The sequence below is a fragment of the Leuciscus leuciscus genome (assembly GCF_965113295.1).
Source record: "Leuciscus leuciscus genome assembly, chromosome: 6".
NCBI classification, from domain to species: domain Eukaryota; kingdom Metazoa; phylum Chordata; class Actinopteri; order Cypriniformes; family Leuciscidae; genus Leuciscus; species Leuciscus leuciscus.
In genome coordinates this window covers 4,815,766-4,830,808 of record NC_138730.1, presented here as the reverse complement: position 1 = coordinate 4,830,808, position 15,043 = coordinate 4,815,766, and the positions used below count along the sequence as shown (strand labels likewise).

Sequence of the window (15,043 nt, the reverse complement as noted above, 5' to 3'; positions counted from 1 at the left end):
ATCACAAGAATCTTGAATACCTTCGATCAGCTAAACGTCTGAATCCCCATCAGGCCAGGTGGACTTTATTTTTCACCAGGTTTCAGTTTACTGTCTCCTATCGACCAGGTTCAAAGAACATCAAAGCTAACGCTCTCTCTCGCCAGACAGAAGAACCCGTTCAACTCATCTCCAATGACACCAGCATCCCAGAGAATCTCTTAGTGGCTCCGGTACAGTGGGATATAATCACAGAAATCGAACAGTTCAATCGTCAAGCAGAATCTCCATCCGAATGTCCCGAAGGTCTCTTATTCATTCCAGAACCCTCACGCTCACGACTACTCGAACAGGTACATTCCACACCCAGTTCAGGACATCCCGGGATCCCAGCTACCATCCATCTACTCCAGAACTGCTTTTGGTGGCAAACTTTACAGTCAGATACAATCAAACACATCCGGAACTGCATAACTTGTAACACTTCCAAATCCTCCAGACAACTACCAGCAGGACTCTTAACTCCTCTACCCATACCTCAACGCCCCTGGTCTCATATAGCCATCGATTTCATCACAGACTTACCGAATTCACAAGGTCATACCACCATACTCACCATAGTAGATCGTTTCTCCAAAGCTTGCCGACTAGTCCCTCTTCCCAAACTTCCAACTGCACTAGAAACTGCTGAACTTCTTTGCAACCAGGTTTTCCGCTTCTACGGCCTCCCCGAGGACATCGTTTCTGACCAAGGACCCCAGTTCACCTCCAGGGTCCTCGGTCAGAAACGATGTCCTCGGGGAGGCCGTAGAAGGACCACCGGAGGGAACTGTCTCCGAAATATTAACATTACTCATGAACTCCAATTCCCATCATGCCTCTTACCTGGGACTGATTGCACAACACACCTGCACCTCATTCACACACACACATATAAACCACTTCCACACATCCATTCAGTGCGGAGTCTTGATCTGCCCATCATTTCCAAGCGTTATTTCCCGTGTTTGATTTCTGTTTTTGACCTTGGACTGTTTATCGTTGCTGACCACCTTCTGCCTGCCCTGACCTGGATTGTTTATTGACCTCTGATTCTTTCTGCCTGCTTTGACCCTTGCCTGTCAACCTGGTTTGTCTCTGCCTTTTCTGCATTGCCCTCTTTGCCGTTGTTCACCCTGCCTGTCTTGACCATTCTTTAATAAAGCTGCAAATGGATCCCACTGACTCTGCCTCTTCACAACATATATGTGCAAGATTTCAGTCATATATAAATTGTAAATTTTTGCTTGATTAGACATTACCTGTCTAGCGATGTATGTTTACGCTGAAATATAATATTGGTTTGTGTTTTAAAATCACCTATCACATGTCATTTTGTAGCGAACTGTCTCGTGTGATTAAAATTTTGAGCTTCAGAACTTCGGATAACATAGTGAGTTTTTAGGGAACGAATGTTTCAGTGCACTGTAAGGATTTTGTGATTTATGGCTCGTTTCCACTGAGCAGTATCGGTACGGTACGGAACGGTACGCATTTATTTGCGTTTCCACTATCAAAAGTTGTGAATGGTACCAAAATGCCGAACCGTACCGTACCACTTTTTGGGTACCCTTCCGTTGTGGTACCTAGCACAGTGGAACGGTACTAAAAGGTGGAGCTAGACTCACTGCAGGACGTTGATTGGTTGACAGAGAATCATCACTTGCGCGTGTTACAAGTGGAATGACAACATAAGAAGCGCCATTTTTTAATATGATTGTAGCAGGAGGGGTTATGACCCCTCCTACTTGTCATGGTTTAAGGTTTGGCCAATGGCCTGGCATCCGGTGCGTATAAGAGCATGGGTTACCGGTTCCTTAGGGTGCGTCACTATCCGGGGCCGTGACGTCATCCACGCACCCTGCTGCTTTTTGCTGGAGTGCAGTGTCAAATGTGTTGTTGCTCGTAAAAGACCGCTGAAGCTGCTTATCCACTGTCAGGTGCTGTGTGCCGGTCTGTGTGCTTTCTGGAGAGTTGAATGTGGACATTTGAGACAGGTAAGGGAAGCATTTGTATGCGACGGTGTTTTGTAAATGAAGTTTCTATGGATTGCTTTGGCTGAGCGGGTAATCTGACTAATCTGTATGCTTAACGTAGTGTAAGATTTATCTGTGCTTTCTGCCAACGAGTTTCGTCAGAGACATCTGGCTCCATCCACCGCATAGTTTGGGGATAGTAATCCCGGGACAGCATGTTTTGTTGTGAGTATACTGCTCGAGCGTGAAGCCGAGGGAGAAGGAATCGCAGTGTAACACCTTTTTGTTTTGTTTTTAGGCACGCGATAAGGACAATCGCGGCGTTCTGCATGAGAATTATCTGCCCTGTGCTTCATCGTAAAGTGCTGTTTGCTCTGTGTCTCATCGGCTGCTGTTCTGTTTCGAGTGTACTGTTTCGAGTGTACTGTTTCGAGTGAATCGTCTCGAGTGAACCGTCTCGAGTGAACTGACTCGAGTGTTCCGTCTCGAGTGAACCGTCTCGAGTGAACTGTTCCAGTGTACTGTTTCCAGTGAATTCTGTTCTCAGTGATATGCTTTGAGTTTCTTTTGTTTGCCTTTTGTTTATTTCTTATAAAACTGATTTATTTTTGAATTTGTATGTTTATTTTGATTCAATTATTGTATTAGCGAATTTAGGTATTGCTTTCATTGAACCATTATTATGGTCGAACTATACTGTTGAATTTATGTAATCATTTGTTTATAGTGTTGTTGTTTTTTTGAGTTTCTGCTTTGTCTTTTGTTATTTTTTTGTCTTGATTTGTGACGACCGGGTCGGGACCAAGTAGTGGGTTCCTCTGGGAATTCTATTAAGTTATTCATCATATTGTTATATTATTTTGTTTTTTGCATATCACTGCTTGATAATGTCTTTTTTCTTTTGTTTGTTGGCAGGGCCTGGGCACCCGGGGGCAGACGAGTGACCAATTAGGTGGTAGCGTCTTCACTGTGTGTCGTGGTCTTCTCTGACATGAGTCGTTGAGTGTGTGTTAGTGTGTGTGTGTGCACTGTGAATAGAGTAATTTTCGTAAGGGTGATATCTTGAGACTGCCCCTGTGGGTAAGCCCAGGTTCCTCTGCTGCCAACGATAGAATTAAACAAATAGATGAGAGTGATTGCTGGTCAACGCCTTTTATAACCATTATGTCTTTTAACAATTAATAAAATCTTTTTCATTACCTATGTCTCTGATTCCAACAGTGATTAGAACCTGTGTGTGCCAGTAGTTTAGAGGTTGTGTTAAATTCTTGGGGTGAAATTCCCCAGGTGGCGTAGTCGGAAATAATAACCTGAATTGGGCGTGTGTATAATTCGTTGCTCCGCCCAACTCCACATATAATAGAGTTGCCCTCTCACTAGCGCTTCGCTACATACAGTTTAATATAATACTACTGTTACTGTGTCACGAAATGTCATTTTAAGAGTTTTTCAGGCGAGAATGTAGTTGTTTAAAGCTCAAATCTGTGGTTTATTTATAAAGATTTATGAAAATTTGAGATCCGTGCAATCACCGGGCGCTCGGCGCTCATGTACCCCGCCTGGAACAGCCTTTCCTCGGCTGGTCTTTCTGACGTTTGCCGCTGACTCTGACGTCTCTGTAGTGGTTAAACATGAGATATAATTTGTCTTGTGTATATCTAACGGGCGATATTTGGTCTTGTGAATCTATAAATTGTTCCCTGGCCGAACTGAGGGCTAAGTGAAATTTCATAACTTTATATTTAGGCTATTTAACTTTACTGTTGTATGGTTAGACTAGAGCGCTGACTTTGTATGTTTGACTGAATTGTTTGCTTTATTTCTTATTGTATAGCTTCTTGTACTTTTTACTTATACTTTTATAATGGCTATTATTGATAAAACTGAAATTTAACAAAAAGAGACAGGGTTTAGTTTTGTAATTTTTTATTTTATCTACAGTGAAGATGATCAGAGTACAAATGCACATATTGCCTGAACCATATTAATAAGTTTAATATTTTTAAAATTTAAACGAAAAGAGGCAGGGTTGTGTTACATATATTTTTTTGTTATAAATAGGCTAATGATACATGCAGTGAATATAATCAATACACGTTGCCTGAACCACATTTGTGTGGCTATAATGTTTAAGATTTCTTTAAATGAAAACGTAAAGAGGCAGTGTGGTATTTTATAACATATTTCGTTTTATTGTTGCCTAAAATGTACATACAGAGATAACCGGAGTAACGTTAGCAGAGCGAGCTGACTGACGCTTTGAAGAACGCGCTGTTCCATTTGCAGAATTACCGGACTCGCATCCTCATGAGTCATTCTCCTGAGCTGGACTTGGCAAGTCCGAACTTTGCGTACTTGCTATTGAGAAATGCCTAATGTCGGCGGCGGCGCTTGGCTTCTTGTGACAAACATGCCGAGAAGCAAGAACCAGATCTGCTGTATGTCATCCATTGTTGTTTATGTCGCTTTCTTCTTCGCACGAAAATGACGTCGATCGCTTCTTTCCGGCATAGGCTGCCACGCCTATCAAGTAAGGGTACTGTTGGCAGTGGAAACGCTAGCCGATTCATGGTTTACCGACCCGAACCGTACCGTACTGTACCGTACCATTCCGTACCGCTCAGTGGAAACGAGCCATAAGATGGCCCTTAACCACTGACTACTGAGCTAAAGACCTGAGTGATATGCACCCAGATTTTAGCACCTTGATTAGCTTGTTCAGGTGTGCTGGACTAGGTTGGAGTAAACCTCTGCATGTAAGTGGACCTTGAGAGACAATGTTGAGATCTCCTGCAATATGTTCTGAACCTACAACACTGGTGTCCAGACCAAAGTTCTGCAGAGTTTCTGGTGATCCTGGATCAGCTGCTCAGGTCTGCTTAATTGAGTTTGGAGCTAAAACTCTGTGATCAGGACTAGATGGCAAACAATACTGTAAAGGGGAGAAGACAAACAATATTATTATGTTATAAATAATTTGTTCTGTTTTCATCTGCTTACCTGTACAAAGATTGCATCATGAATAAGCGGTATTGAATTTGATCTTTTAATAACACTGTTTTACTACATTAATACTAACTACAAACCTGATAAAAATGACTGGTGGGCAATGGAGGAAAGCCTTATTTTGCCCTCCAGGTGGGCGTAATGGTGTGACGTCACGTGATAACTATGAATTAAAGGTGAACTAAGTAACTTTTTTTACCTTAACTGAACAGCTTCGGAGTCATTGGAATGGTTATATTACTTATTTCGGGTTGAATGGTGGTCGTTTCGCACCCCCCTGGTGCCCGTGAGCGGAAAATACGCACTTGCAACTTTGAGCCGGCGGGCCGCCGGCCGCTGCGTCAGGAAGTCTCGCGTGATATCAGGTCTCGCGATGTAAACAATTGCTTTACGGCCAAAAGAAATCTGCTAAAATGCTGTCATTATTGCGCTCCCTCACGCTGTCCGAACCCGAATGAAGAAGACGTTTTAAAGAACGTCCCATCTGCTTTGATGTCGTTGATCTATAGCCTCTGGTGTCTGAGAATCACCAACGAGTTTTTACGACAGTGTTGTCAAATATCTATTCCGAAGCTGTGGGGGGAGCTCTAGAGAGAAACCTGCGAGCAAAAAGCGAGAATACAGCGAAGAAGTCCCGAAGCTACTGAGTGCTGCTTTAACCATACAGTGTATACTTTTAGGTTAAATAAATTAGCTTATTTCCATTCATCCATTGACCAATTGCCAGCAAAACCTTTACAAAACTATCAAAATCTCTCATCTACACATAAGATGTGATTAAAAGCCCAAACTTGCAGCTCAAGTCTATAGTTAACCTAACTTAACGTTACCTCTAGTTAGCCTAACGGTTGAGATGCTAACAGACTTTTTCGAAGACACTAAACCATTTCTATAAAGTAAATATTCAACTGAAGAGAGTAATTTACATGAAAGAAAGTCTCAGAAACATTTGTATGTACTATTTGTGTAATTATATGGACTAAACTTACCTTAAAGTAGTTCAAACAACAGTGAGAGATGGAGTTTCGCTGATTGTCAGTTGAGCTGCCGCCTCGTTTCCACGTCACGCAGCATTTACATAAATTTAGAATTGATGGAGTGAATTATTTGATAATCAGCTCAAATATCCTGAAATTTGAAACATTATTAAGTGGATAGTAGGCCTGTGGCCATCACAAACTGTAAATGGAATGAGAATATAAAAGCATTGAAAATGTAAAACAATGTTTGAATATAATATATTATAATATTATAACATTATAATATAATATATACCTTTAGAAATGGTAAACGTGGTGTAGAAATAAAATTGCAAAAACTACATGATATAATTATGAACATATTTTCTCATATACACAAATTTACAGATGTAACACGAGGAACAATTTATAAGCTTTATGTTCTAAGTATTTTTTAAATGTATTTCAAATATACAACATTTATTTCAATATATTTAACAGTGCTTCACATATATGTGAATATATTAATATGCAGTTATTAATAGGCTATGTAAGTGCTGTTGTAAATTGGGGTCTATGGTGTTTAAACTACTGTGATTTTATGGATGCATAGGCATATTTAATGTAGTAATTAATTGTTAACAAATGTTCAGAAATAGGTGTAATATTATACAGCACAAGCGTTTTAAAGAGATATAAACCACTAGGGAGCGCTTTTTGCTGGATTTATGCCAAATCATGTAGGTATATGGTTTGCGAACGTATAGGTGCTTACAAGTAATGTATTTCTGGGATGTGCAGTGACACGTAATTTTGAAACTATTTCTACAATCTATTTCTTCACTTGCTACAATAGACTTTAATTGTATTTATGCTATATTAGGGCTTAATGTGGTCCAAAACAGATGCGCGTCTTGGGCTAAATAAACAAAGCCAAATTTTCAAAGTATTTTTTTGGGCTAAAATTGGACCAAATCAGACGGACCAAACAAAGCCCAATTTTCAACGTCTATTTTTGGGCTAAATGAAGGCTATGACGGGCCGACTTGATTTAGCCCCAAAACAACGTCTTAATGACGTCTGGTGCTGGGTGGGAGTGTTCTGAATGAAACGCACGGCTCCAGCAACTCTCTCTCGTGCTCTCAGCCAGTCTCCAACACTGTTCTCTGTCCAATGACGCAATCAACCGAACTTCTGCTTTAACTGCGTCTCCAGTTTCACACAACAATGTTTATGCAGACACGGCGTCAGCTGATTATGCCGGGGTTTCAGCCCCGAATGTTTTGAGTGTAGCCCCGAATGTATTTTGAAAAGTTGACTGACAAATATGAAACCGGACAATAGCCTATGTAAACCCCCGAAATCATAAGTTGCCTTATTTCATTGTGCTGTTGTCAGGCTATATGTCAGTAAAACGTAGAAAAACAAACTTTCCTTTCATGTCAGCCGTGTGCTCGCGGCGCGCACTCTTCAATATCACACGCAAATGCGGAGCGCCCTGTATTATGAAGGTAAAATAGTAGCAAAACTCGAGAGCACGTAGATGTGAATTTGAGAACTTGTACAATAAATATTCGTACTTGTACATGAACATTACACTCACAGCTCCAATGTGAAAACCTGTAAAATAATAATCTGAAGTTGAATGTTGAAATTTGCACTCGCATACAATAGTCACAAACCTGTATTCTGAATCTGAAGCTGCAGACAAATAGACACAAATGTGTAAAATGCCATTCACAGAAATACAACGACAGACACAAACTTGTAATATATATTTTGCGTTTAATCTTACGTTCACATTCACAGTACTACCTCAAATAGGCACTTGCAACTTCTCAAATCTGTCACTGCAATTTCAAATTTCGCGCCTTGACTTTTGCTACTCTTTTCGCGATATATCAGGTGCAAAACTAACTTGTGCACTTGAAACTCAGAGGCGGCGAGAGAGAAAGGGGGGCGGGAGTGGGGGGTTCAAAGGAGCCGTTTTATTGGTTGGCAGCTAGCCAATGAAATGGGACTTCGATGATGTCACGAAACCCGCGTGCACTGAAACACTAACATGGCTTAATGCATTAGACTGATATTAAAAGAAATAAACGATATTATCAAACTCAGTAAACACAATGCTTATAATGCATACTACAGAAAAGCAGATGAGCACAGAATATGACGAAAGAAAGCAAATGTGTGTTCAGTGCAAATAAACTTGCCTGTGTTTTATTAATAATGTAACGAATTATGTGTTTTTTTTATTGTTTTTTATTTTTTATTTTATAACTGTTGGTCCATTAAGCTTTTAAGCGTTTTGTTGGTTTTCTATGGGAGGAAAACGTACAATTAAATGCGTTGCGTTCATATTCTGTGCTCAATTGCTTTACTGTATGCTTTATTTGTATGGTGTTTCCTGAGTTTGGTCTTTTAATACCACTGTCTCAATTAAACGCGTTGCGTTCATATTCTGTGCTCATCTGCAGTATGCATTATAAGCATTGTGTTTACTGAGTTTGATAATATCGTTTCTTTTAATATCAGTCTAATGCATTAATGCCATGTTAGCGTTTCAGTGCACGCGGGTTTCGTGACATCATCGAAGTCCCATTTCATTGGCTAGCTGCCAACCAATAAAACGGCTCATTTGAACCCCCCACTCCCGCCCCCCTTTCTCTCTCGCCGCCTCTGAGTTTCAAGTAGTGATGGGAAGTCCGGTTCTTTTCCGCGAACCGGTTCTTTCGGACAGTTCGTTTCAATGAACCGGTTCAAAAAACTTGTTCACCAGTTCGTTTACGTCTTCACGTAATGACGTCATTCAGCGTGACGTAATGACGTAAATTCTTTCATCCCGCCGGTAGCCCGATACAGATCATACACTTAAATACATTTAAATAAAGTAATTTGTAAATAACGTAATCAAATAATAATCATCATAATCAGTTTAGCAACTTAATTGTCCAATACAGGCACTATAATGTTCAAACGTGGATGTTTTACATATCTTAAATATAGTTAATAAACTATAGTCTTCATCAACTTTTTACAGAAACCAGGATGCAGCTCATAAAAAAAAAAACTTACAATATAACCTGCATTCACAATAGTACAATTAATTTTCATGTTTGACTTAATTGTTTAAATAAACTTACATTTCGCCAAATTCGCCGCCTCATTCATTCAAGTCCTCAATCACCAGTGCTCATAGTTGGTTATTCAGAAGCACAGCATCAGTTCAGTTGTCCAAAATGAACAGTTATGTTCAGCAGTTTTGCCACTGTCATTATGTGTGTGTGCGTGGAGTGGCGTGTGGCGTGTGTGCGTGTGGCGTGGCGTGTGGCGTGTGTGCATGCCTGGCCTCGTGAGTCGTGCTGTGCTGCGTACTCTGCTGTACTAGCCAGGTTCATCACGCGACACGCATGCTCAGTCAGGATAAACTCATGATCATCGGTTCTCAGGTGGTCGGACGTGTCCGAAAGAAACAGTTTTCGGTTCAGTGTACTGGTGTTTCGAGACTGCAACAGTTCTTCTTGAGAATCGCTCACTGTAGCAATAGCAAAACGGCGCCGCTCGCGCGAGAGCGGAAGAGAGCTAGAGCTCGCGGTCGCGGGCGGCTCCAAATGCTTTCGAACTTATGCACATGCCTATTTAGAAATAATCTGTTCCTGAAAATGTCATGCATTAATGTTAACACACTTATTGTGTGTGTACAGTAGGCTATATATTCTGTTTGCTACCATGTTATTTGTGTGTATATTTGGAAAAGCACAATAAACTTTTCTTTTGTATTTTGTATTTTGCATTTTGTTTTTTTCTTAACAGTATTGCAGTAAATGCCTAAAATACTTCCAATGATAAATTATAAATAATTATATATTAAAAGGATATATTAAGAGGAATATAGAGCAAACTATTATCTCTTGGTTAGGCTTTTTATTCTACTAAAGGCTCTCCCGTTACCAAGGGAGACTGGGTGTTACTTCAAATCAAAGGGCATGAACTATCCCTCCCCCACAGCTACTGTATAGCCTACTGTTACAGAACTTAGGGTACTTTAAGCCCCACCTCTTTTTGCACACCTCACTCCAAAGTTACCTGACAACAAGGCAGAGGTTACTTCAAGTCAAAGGGCATGAACTATCCCCATAGAACAGAATCTGCATCAGAATCAGGTAGTAGTGCTTCTACGGCTGCTGTCTCCTCTGTTACTGCCACTGCATCCTCATCTGGCACCAATGTCCAAAGGACAAGACAAAGTCAGATGACAAGCTTTGTGAGAACACCTATTGGCCCTGTCAAACAAAGCAAATTGGATGAGGAGTTAGTTAAAATGATTGCTATGGATTTTCAACCTTTTTCAATCGTCAGTGACACTGGATTTAGGAGATTCTTGAAGGCAATTGATCCATCATACATTTTACCAAACCGAAAGACTATTTCAAACACTCTGATGCCACAGCTCTACAGCAAAATTAAAGAAGAGGTGAAGGTGAAAGTCAGTAATGCCTCTGCTGTGTGTCTGACAACTGATACCTGGACGTCACGGACAACTACAAGTTTTATGGCAGTCACTTGTCATTTTATCAATGACGATTTTACTCTTTCATCACCCCTTCTTGACTGCTTTTCATTCACTGACCGACATACTGCTGACAACCTGGCAGCCGAACTTAAAAAGATATGTGATGAGTGGGGAATTACAAACAAAGTGGTTGTTTGTGTAACTGACAATGCCAGCAACATGAAAGCAGCTGTCCGAATGGAAGCACTTGCCATGCTTTGCCCATACATTGAACCTGATTGTGAGGGAAAGCTTAAAACACATTCAAGGGACAGTGACAAAAGTCAAGAGTGTTGTTGAGTATGTCAACAGAAGCACTGTTGCAACAGAAAGACTAAAGGCAACACAAAAACAAATGGGCCTTGAAGAGCTGAGGCTCAAGCAGGATGTAATTACTAGATGGAACTCCACGTATTACATGCTAAAAAGATTTTGGCTGCAGAAGGAAGCAATCATTGCTACAATTGCACTGGTAAACCCCAGCCTTCCAACCCTGACACTTGACGAATGGGACATGATTAAGGATGTTTGTGAGATTTTGAAGCCCTTTGAAGAAGTCACTGTTGAAATTAGTGGTGAAAGGTATGTATAATTTAATTTAACATAACTACTTTGTGAATTTTTGTGATATTTCAATCCTCTTTTTTTTCTCATAAACAATGATAAATTATTAGATCTGACTGACTTAGTTCTTTTTTGTTTTTATTGAAACAGATTTGTGACTGCATCCAAGGTCATTTTGATTGCAAGGGGCCTGCAAAAAGTTGTCCAGCGATTGCGGGGTGCAGTGTCTAAACATGCCCCAGCTCTTTCAATGATGGACTCACTGGCTGAGGAGATGCAAAATCGATTCCACAACATAGAGCAAGTTCGTCTGCTTTCTGAGGCTACCCTGCTTGACCCCAGATTTAAGCAAAGGGCCTTTCGTGATCCAGCAGCTGCAGATGAAGCTGCAAAAAGTATTTCTGCAGCTGCTGCAAGGGTTTGGTCCAGTGACGAGCAAACTCAAGCTGAGCGCACAACCCTCCCAGCTCCTCATCCTCCATCTGAACCGACATCTTCAGTCTGGGAGGATTTTGACGAGAGAGCGGCTGATGCAGTCAGCATCAGCAACCCATCATCCGCCGCAGTAACCGCAATGAGAGGGTATCTCGCAGAGACCTTAATCCCGAAACTGAAAACCCACTGGCCTGGTGGAAAGCAAGGCAGGCCGTTTATGAAGGATTGACTGCCGTGATGAAAAGAAGACTATGTATTGTAGCTACGTCTGTGCCTTCTGAAAGAATTTTCTCCAAAACAGGGCAGATTATATCAGATAGAAGGAGCAGACTGAGCCCGAACAAAGTTAGGCAGATTGCTTTTCTGAACGCAAACCTACCCTGAAAACCCACCAAAGAGAGGGTCAAATGACTAAGTTGCATATTGTTACTTGTGTATCTTTTTTTGTCTTTTCGCTGCACTTTGGTTTAAAACTGTTTTTGCACTTTATTTTATAATGCAAAATTACATCTGTCATTTACAGGTAACAACAGGTATTACCTGAAGAGTTAAATGTGCAAGACTTGGTGTACTTTTTATTTATATATATATATATATATATATATATATATATATATATATATATATATATATATATATATATATATATATATATATATATATATATATATAATGCAATATAAGCCATTGCCTCTTGCCTGAGGACTTAAATACATGCAAGTGCACTTTTTTTGTTACTACAAGATAAGATATTGCCTGTAGAGTTAAACGTGTGCAAGTGCACTTTTTTTGTTGTTGATAATTTAAGATAATAACAGGCATTCCCTGAGTTAAATACAGTGTGATGTTCAAGTGCACTAGTTTTCAACAATTCTTTTTGTTATATTTGAATGGTGTATTGTTTGAAACACTTTGACAATTTTATTAAAACAGTTTATTTAATACAAACTAAATTTGTGAATGTGTCATTAACTATAATTACAGTACAGGAATTTCATCTTTGCTTCCTGTTAAAACAGCCTATTGTAACTCAGTTATTTTTGTTCAAATCCCTTACTGAGACCATAAAACAGTAAAAACATCCTTCATTCAGCCTTCAACAGCATTTTCAACTAAAACAATGCACATTGTCATATAAGACAATATTTTCTTTTTTAAATAAACAATTTAATACTTTCGCTCCACAAGTTGTTTCAAAAACTCATACAGTGATAATAAAGTAATTAAGTCATAAACATTTCCAATATGTTTTATTTTGTAAACCTTTTTGGTTTGCAACCGAATAATAAAGTAGCATGCATTTCGTCCGGCACGCATGCTCATTGCTCACTGTGTTTCAGCTCATCGGTTCTCAGTATGTCGGACGCGTCCGAAAGAAACAGTTTTCGGTTCAGTCCTATGGTTCAGTCAGTGAGTGTGTATGTACTGGTGGTGGTGATTCGATTTCGCAGACCGAGTCCGACCGAGCGCTATGACATCTAAATACCGCGAAGGTGAATACCTTTAGAAGGCATATGGAGCCTATCTGCTCTGTAATTGCTCTCGCGATACTTTTATGTCATACACCGACCGAGTCGAACCATAGACAGTATAAGAAATGGACAGAGTCATCTCATTGGAACTCAACTCGATTTTTTAGGACTTCCGTTCCTGACGCGCAGACTCAAACAGAGCTTGACGACGTAGATGTGACGTGAGCAACCCGTCTGTCTTCTAGTGGCTGTGGCATGAGAAATCTGAATCATTCCCTTCCGAATCTTGCAGAGACGGAGATCGTGAGTAGGAGGTGTTCATGAGCTAGGAGCAGGAGAAACTTTTGCTAGGTATTCTGATTAATTATTTTGTCATTTTGCCTCCACGTCCCCCCGATTGCCCGCGAGCTTCTCCTCCCGTCAATACGGTAATCTCTCTACTGTGCGACAGAGAGTCGTGTGGTTATGACGCAATCGTTAGCCTACTTTTACAAAAACTGTTTTTACGGGGCCATAACGTAAGCTACAAGGTAATGGAGCATTTTATACATTGTCGTGTTTCTTTAGAAATAAATAATGGACAAATGGAGTCTTCAAACGCCTCAGATGTAAAGTTATTCGCTGTCAAAGTGACGCCAAAATGAATGGGAGTCAATGGGATGCTAACAGCAGGTGAAGTTCTGCTACAAGATGGTGGCACGCGGCCGGCTTCAACTTCCGGTCGACTTCCTTCCCGCTTGAGTCGAACACCTCTGTGTTGTTTACGCATGCTCAGTTAGTCTATGTATGCTCAGCTGCTCGTGCTCACGTGCTGCCTCAATGCTCATCACTTCTCTCTCAGGACAACATAACATGTCTCAGTTCAGTTCATTAAACTGTTGGAGTTACTGGAGTAACATATTCTTCTCCGGGATATTGTTTATTTCAAGTCGGAGGGACTGTCAGGAATGAAAAGTGAGTAACTTTTTATTTATTGATTGATCAGCGCTGACGCAAGACGCAAACTGTTTTAAACGATTCAGTCCGATTTAGTGTACTGGTTCAACCGGTTCACTGAAAAGAACCGGTTCAAAAGAATGATTCGTTCACGAACCGGCCATCACTAGTTTCAAGTGCACAAGTTAGTTTTGCTAGCCTGGTAATACCAAACTCTGCCAATAGGGTCTGGCTGCAGACTTACGGGGCGAGTTTTTTTATTTATTTATTTTTTTTATTAATTGAATTCAAATTTACAGACAAAATAGGTATTGAACAAACAATATTAATTAACAATTTTCAAAGGCAGACACAATTACAAATTATAATAAGCAACAGCGACAAAGTCTCAAATATACAATCAAGAAGGACAATATAAAAAAAAAAAAATATATATATATATATATATATAAAAAAATATAAAAAATTAAATAAAATTAAAAAATTAAATAAAAGACAAAATAATAAATACATAAATAAATAATAAACCAATGAATAACATTTACACGAAGGTAGGTCCTTGCAAGGGGTAAGGATCTAAAGTGCACTTAGCTCATTGAGGAAATTTGCTACTGTGGAAGCTTTTACATTTGAAAGGGTGCAGAGTGAAGCAGCAAAATCTTTAAGTTCATTAGCAAAGTGAGGAAAGGATGGGGGGGTTTTCAAAAATCTGCATTTATGAATGAAATATTTAGCAAATTCAAAAAGATTATTAACTAAGTAGTACTGTGGACAATCTTTCTTAAGTACACCAAACTTAATTTGTTTGTATTCAAGGGGATTTACACATGTAATAATGCATGACATTTTACTGTACAATTGAGACCAAAACAATTTTGAGTGATTACAATGATAAAAGATATGTTCAGTGGTTTCAATATTCGTATCACAAAATTGACAAGAATTTTCTCCGATATCAAATTTAGATTTTAAGAATTCTTTAGATGGGTATATATCATTTATAATTTTCATTTTAGGAAGACTTGGAAAGGTAAGATAATTCATTCTCAATTCCTTCACCTCCTCCGGGCTAAAATCTTTGAAAATATAGTAACATTTAATTCTATTTGGATGAAGTCTATCAAT

General features: G+C 39.7%; 2 long non-coding RNA genes across 2 annotated transcripts in view; one reads left to right on the top strand and one right to left on the bottom strand.

Moving 5' to 3' along the window:
- The first annotated feature begins 1,742 nt into the window (after positions 1-1,742).
- LOC309502081 lies at positions 1,743-3,193 on the top strand. Its single transcript, XR_014207133.1, has 2 exons — positions 1,743-2,015; positions 2,116-3,193. It is a non-coding gene; the product is annotated as an uncharacterized lncRNA (long non-coding RNA).
- A 737-nt stretch (positions 3,194-3,930) lies between these two features.
- The window catches only part of LOC309502104, a 45,127-nt gene continuing 34,014 nt past the window's right edge, over positions 3,931-15,043 (bottom strand). Inside the window, exon 2 of the long non-coding RNA XR_014207158.1 lies at positions 3,931-4,194. This is a non-coding gene — a long non-coding RNA (uncharacterized lncRNA). The remainder of the gene's footprint in view (positions 4,195-15,043) is intronic.